General features: G+C 41.4%; 1 long non-coding RNA gene across 1 annotated transcript; it reads right to left on the reverse strand.

Annotated features, from left to right (window-relative positions):
• Window positions 1–236: 236 nt before the first annotated feature.
• LOC128342488 (uncharacterized) lies at window positions 237–6,496 on the reverse strand. The gene is made up of 2 exons (XR_008315011.1): window positions 6,368–6,496; window positions 237–3,935 (listed from the first exon to the last, which is right to left on the reverse strand). It is a non-coding gene; the product is annotated as an uncharacterized LOC128342488 (long non-coding RNA).
• Between the last annotated feature and the right edge of the window lie 336 nt (window positions 6,497–6,832).

The raw sequence follows: 6,832 nt of genomic DNA on the forward strand, positions 1-6,832 counted from the left end.
GCTCTTATTGTTCCATCTTGCGGCTATTTCCTTATTTATAGTCAGAAGGAATGTAATGGAAGTTACATTTTTTGTTGGAACTTTATTCAGTATTAAATATGTCTACTTCTATAGCTATTGCTGAAGTATTTAAATGCAGCAATCAAAAATTTAGTATTGTAACTATCTTTTGCATTTTATTTGTATCTAACCCCATATATAACCGGTGATCAACAAGCCAAAGAAAACCATATTGAGAAGGGGCTTTGTTTATTTATTTTATTTAACATATTTTTATACTGCCCAAAACTTACGTCTCTGGGCGGTTTACAACAAAAACAGAAAAGTTAAAACAGTAGTTAAAACAGGTAAATGACAACCAAGAAATTAAAAACATTGGTTAAAAGAAATGACAGCAAAAAGTTAAAACATTACAACAATTTAAAACCTTAAAACAATATTTTAAAACAAAGTTAAAACTATTTAAATGGCATTTAATTAAAAGCCTGGGTGAACAAATGTGTCTTTAAAGATTTTTTAAAAATTGTCAGAGATGGGGAGGCCCTTATTTCAGCAGGGAGCGCATTCCAAAGCATCGGGGCAGCAACGGAGAAGGCCCGTCCCCGAGTAGCCACCAGACGAGCTGCTGGCAAATGCAGACGGACCTCTCCTGAAGATCTCAATGGGCGGTGGGGTTCATGATGAAGAAGATGTACACTTAGTCAGTATATAAATGTTTGTAGTAGTCATAGTAGTACACTTAGCAATCTTAGACTAATGGTTCCTTCTTAAATGTTGCTAATGCTTGTTTGTTTATTAAAAGATGTCTATACCCCTTGTTCTACCTGTGCAGACAATCAGAGCTACAATCAAAACAAACATTTAAAAAGGAACAATGATAAATAACTGAAACAGTCAAAATAAAACCAATAGCAAAGCAAACCAATAGCTAAATAAATAAATAAATATGAAAATTCAGCAGTCAATCATATAGTGGGGATTCCCCACTTATCAGGCACTCTGCCCTATGAAAGAGGGTCCTCTTATTGATCCTTTGGAATGCTGGCAAAAGTGATGGAGGAAGGCAGGTGGGTCTAATGTTGGCACTGATGTTGGTATTTAGAGGACTACAATATCTGGTTCTGTTCCTCTAAATACAATTTACATATTTTGAATTGCTATTAAAACAATTGCTATTACAACAACATAGGATAGGATAGAACATTGTTGCACAGCCATTGTTGTTTCACATAAAAAATATTACAATTTCTTTTAAAAAGAACAATAGATAAATAAGTTTTAAAAGTGTGTTGAAAACATTAAAATCAGATGTAAATTAAAATATTTATCAATCGATATCGCCAAACAGCCAAGAGGATTTTCTTCACCTTTTCAGCAGCATGAACAAATGTAGCTACTCGAATAACTTTAAGGATATCATCATCTTGCAACAAGATAATAATGAAACTCATAGGTCTGCATTTAAAAAAAGAAAGATGTCTATTCCTATACTCAGACAGAAATTGAAAACTTAAGAAATAGTATATCATATCCTCATCGTGTGCATGAGCACATACACATTTGGAGGATTCCCCTTCTGAAATAATTCTCTTTGGACAGATTTTACAACAAATTGCCTGCATTTTAAATGCATTTTAATGTTTTAAAATATACTTCTGTAAGTAAGGAGCAGGACCAATAAAAAGCTTAAAATTTCATAACATTTTAAATAACATAGCTTTCTTGTATTACACAGATCATCCATCATCACCTTCCTCCAAAGAGTAAAGTTTACCAAAACTTTAGCAGTTTTGGTAAGTCTCTAGCCATTGCAAGGAAACATTCTCATGATCAAAAGACGCCCCCCCCCCAAAAAAAAACCCCAAACTCATCCAGACAAATTTTTACTAGGGTATCCCAGGAACTATAAAGAGAAAATCACTGGATTTCTTTCCAGGTGATACTCAATAGCGAAGAATCTTCTACGCTATTCTACTGTGAACCAATACAAAATTATTGCCTTTTAAACATGATGCAAGATAGAGAGGCTATTCCCACAATCACTGGAAAGCGGGCTAAGAGAGCTTAGCCTGCTTTCTAGGGATCGTGGGAACCACCGGGCTTGCAGGCGAGCCCAGTGCTCCCAAGGCAGCTAGTATAAAAATCTGGTCTCTGGATTACCTATGAGCTCTAAAATCCGCTTGCTCAAAGGCAATCACAGGATCAGCCCACTGAGCCATTTTTAAAAGGAGAAATCTCAAATAGATCTTAGCAAGAGACAACTCAGACTTATGGGATTACAATAACATAAATTTAGCAACATAAAACCAGTGTGGAGGAGCTACCCATAATTCCTTCTAAAAGGTTGTGAATTAATGTTGGCATTGATAGCTATCTGCAGTGTACCCATACTGTTCCTCTGAACTCAGTTACTTCCTTTTGAATTGATGATCTAGTTTCCTTCTGAAGTAAGGGAAACATGAAGTAGATTTTCTGTATGAATCTGTGTTGGTTCTTTAGTGAAGAGCAGTGCAGGGCTATTGTAAAAATGATTGTACTAAATCCCTCCCCCACATTGGAACTCGGTGTTGTTTTTCACTTTTAAATTACACTGAGCACTCATTTGCAAAATTGTTAAAATAGTCAATAGGCATTAAAAGATTATTATAGAGCATTTCCCATTTTATGTCCCCAGAATCAGATGTTAGATGAATACTGACTTATATGTCCCACATCGTAGTTTGGGCATTGCAGAACCACTTGTATTGCTGCTGGGCTGGAATACATGCAGTGACTGTGTTGTGCAGAATGGCAGTACAAGAATTATTCTCCACCTGAGTGATATCATGACATACACAGCTAACATTATTCCCAATGGAAATAGTGTGTAACATGCAATTTGTGCAAGACACTATCACCGCATGTGTTAGAGCCCCACAGCAGCGAAGGTGGTTCTGCAATGCCCATGTTGTGCTGTGGTACATGTAAGCTAGTGCTTCTGAATATGGAAGTCCCACTTAGTATGACTCATAGCTGTTGGTATTCCAAAAATTTGTCTGCAGGGATATTCTCAATTTTTTAACAGATGAGTCGAATTGGCCCATTTATGTTGTCGATGATGATGGTTTTATTTAATACATTTATAAACCACCCGATCCAGAGGCTCTGGGCAGTGTACAACTAGTTTAAAAAACATAAAAACAAACATCATTTAAAACACACTACTTAAAACAATATAAAAACAATTTTAACACAATTTAAAACCAATTAAAAAACTTAAAAACAATTTTAAAACCTTGGAAGGTCAGGCCAAACAAGTAAGTCTCTTAAAGGCCAACAGCGAGCCTAAAATGCAGATATCTGCCGGAAGTGCATTCCATAGACTAGGAGCAGCTACAGAGAAGGCCCAGTTCCAAGTCGCCACCAGACGTATTGGTAGTAACTGGAGACAGACCTCTCTAGATGACCTCAAAGTGCGATGGGGATTATTGTTTAATTCTGACAATCTCCATCTAACTTTGTTTTAAGCTGGAAAACACACTCCTGCGTATATTCAAGATAATATAGGTGAAGGGTTTAGACATTCTAAAGTGCTGCAAAATGATAGGGATAAAACTGTAATACACACAGAGAAACACAAAAACGATCACTTTAGCATGAGAATTAAGGTGCTTACAGTTTTCATTCATGCTCTAAAAAAGCATGGAAATTGCAAGTTAAGGTGGTTACCTTCTGCTCTATGTAAGCAGTAAAGTCTTTGTACAGTCTTCATGCACCTATACCTTGTCTTCGTCTTTCAGGTCAAACTTGGGCTGGGAAGGGATCAATCCAGACAGATATTCAACAGATGAGGCTTCCCCAAATCACTGGTTTGTGATTACCTCATGGATTTCTGCCTCATACATTTGTGTGGATAATAAAATGGAAACTATTCCAAGCCTTCTTGGAGCTCTCTGCTATAAATAAACCAAACAAGTAATTATATCCAGTTATTGTCGTGATTGTTTGAGTTCATTAAGAATGAACACTTATGAATGGCGGGGTGGGAGTTTAATAAATTGATAGAATTGGTAACTGTAACTGGTTTAACAGCATTCAGTTTTGGATCAAGGCTCCTGTAGCAGTCTCTGTCTCCCTAGGTGAATATCCAAGATAGCATCACAATGGTCATTAAGTCACTCATGCTTTCATGATATAGAGATGGGACTGCTGCAATGCACTCTATGTAGGGCTGCTCTTTAAAACAGTTGGAAGCTTAAGCTAGTCCAGAATGCTGCTGCAAGGATGCTTGTGGTTGCAAGCTGCCTCACAAGTGTCACATCCATCCTGCAGCAGCTTCACTGTTTACCAGTTTGCTTCCAGACAAAATTCAAATTGCTGGTTTTGACCTTTTAAAGCTCTACATGATTTCGAACCAGGATATTTGTTGGACCACATTCCTCTATTCGGCAACTCAGACCATGCTCATGGCCCCATTGCTAACAGAAATCCAGTTGGTGAGGACTAGAGACAGGGGCCGCATTCACACATAACATGAAACCGGAGGTGAAGAGACCTTCAGTTTCAAAAACCGTACATCCAAATGCAGGCAACCGCAGTTTCATCAAAAAATGGACCCATAGTTTCCTTCCTGGACTGCGATTTGTACCTTCAGTTTGTAGTGAGCTCCACTGCTCAGACCTCCAGTTCTGTGGTGCCAGCTTTATGACTGAACGCTGACACCACAGTCTGGTTGCTTTGCAACTGGAGTTGAGGGAGGAAGCTCCTCCATTGCTCTAGCTGCTATTAGCTGCTGGGGTTGGCCTTCAGTGAAGAAGGAAGCCCAGGCAGCCAGTTCCTCCTCCTCTCTGCAGTCAGCAAGATTTCAGAGAGGGAGCTCTCCTCAATGTCCAAATTTGGATGGGAGAGCGGGGGGAGGAGGGAGTGGAACCACAGGTCCATTGGACCCTTGGTTCCACATTACGTCAGAAGGTGGCCAGGGTTTTTTGGTGGTGTCCACTTGACTTTGGAATGCCTTCCCAGAAGAGCTTTGCCATGCTCCCTCCCATAGGGGTTTTAAACACCCATCTTCTTAGAGAGGCTTCTCAGGCCTTCCTGCCAGCTACCAGGGCGGGGAGGGGGGAATAATCAGAATGTTCTCAGCCCCAATCATGAGGCCAAGAAGATGGAGGCCGCATAGCTCCTGGGTACAGGCAAAGCCAGCTGGGACCTTACACAGTTGCCAGGGAGAGCCAGGACACCCAGGAACCCACAGACCGTGGGTGGGCCAGCATGGCCCAGCAGGTTGTCTCCTGGTGGCAAAGAGGAGAAGGCAGGACCTCAACAGCTGGCAAGGCAGGCAACAACTGAAGGGGGGAGGATGTAGGCAGCTACACTGGAGAGGGCAAAGTCAGGAGAGGGTGGTTGGGATTGCCCTGATTGCAGGGCTTTATTTAAGGTTTGGATGGCCAGGGATGAGAAGCTTTGGAGAGATGGGAGTAAGTTGGCCCTAGAAACTCCCAGTGAGGAGTGGTCTGACTCACTCCCTGACAGTTGGCGAAGGAATAGGGTGACAATTAACCCTCTCCCCAGCACCTCTGAGGCCACAGCCACAGCCTATGAACAGGAGCAGAGGAAGGGAGGCAGTCAGAGACTGCAGAGGTGTATCTAGGAAAAATAGCGATTAGGGCAAGCACTGAAATTGCACCCCTGTCCAAACATCTGACACCCATCTTTCAGATAACTTTACCATAATATCAGCTCAAAAATACAAGTTCAGACACTTTCAGGAAAAACAGGTTGTAAGCAACACACACATACATGTGGCACATATGTGCCAGTCGCCTTCCCAAGGAAACGCAGCAGCACATCCATGTGCTGGGCATGCCTCCATAGAGTTAAGCAGTGAAAGCTCTCTTTAGCAAATGCTCTGCCACCTCAGCACACCTCACCACAGGTTGCTGCCTCCAAGAAATTCAGGGATGGGTTTTTTTCTGTCCAAAAAGTGTTTGCCTTAAAGGGAGCTGGTTGCAATGGGAAATGCTAGGGGCCCCAAACAATCTGAAAGCAGCTTACAATAGTCTTGGATCCAGCAGCCTGATCAGGAAGAAGGTGGAAGCTGCAGCTAGCCACAGAACAGCAAAACAGTGTGATATTCAGGTTGTTGTTTTTTTAAAGCACCACACAAGTTAAAGGCAGGCACTTTCCAAATTTGAAATCCCACAAACCTTATAATCAGATTGGTTTACAAATATTCAGATAAAAATAGAGCTCTGTATAGAGAATTAAACAGCATGCGAGTGAATATTTCTATTTTATTCCTTGCCTCTCCCGCGCCAACCATTCAGTTTTGCCAGCTTACAAGGTATTCAACCAACATTGTCTTTTAAGGGATGTTTTGTCCACTTACTTTTGTGCCATTTATATCTTTTTAAAAAATGCTCGGGTCCCTTGCCAACAACTTTGCATTCTTCTGACTCCCTAGATCAGGGGAAAATCTAGACTTGGGTCTTGCAGAGGCCATTTGAGCATGTGCGGTGGTCATTTTTGTTTTCAGCAGCCTTTTTTTTTAATTTAAAAAAATGGCCACTACACATGCTCAAATGGTCCCTGTGAGGTCCTAGGCCTTGCCAGGCCTCACAGAGGCCTTTTGAGCATGTGTAGTGACCTCTAAAAGGGCTACCAGACTGATCTTTGTAGGCCCAAACAGGCCTGAAAATTAGCCCGAGACAGGCTGCGGCAGTGATCTAAGAGGCCGGCGGGGGGAGGGGGAACCTTTGCAGACCCCTTCCCCGAAGGGGCTACAGGTAAAAAATAAAAATCTGCGAATTGTGGAGTGGTGGGGGCAGAATGGCACTGGCACCCCCCCCCAGTG

The sequence above is a fragment of the Hemicordylus capensis genome, chromosome 2, assembly GCF_027244095.1.
Source record: "Hemicordylus capensis ecotype Gifberg chromosome 2, rHemCap1.1.pri, whole genome shotgun sequence".
Taxonomy (NCBI): domain Eukaryota; kingdom Metazoa; phylum Chordata; class Lepidosauria; order Squamata; family Cordylidae; genus Hemicordylus; species Hemicordylus capensis.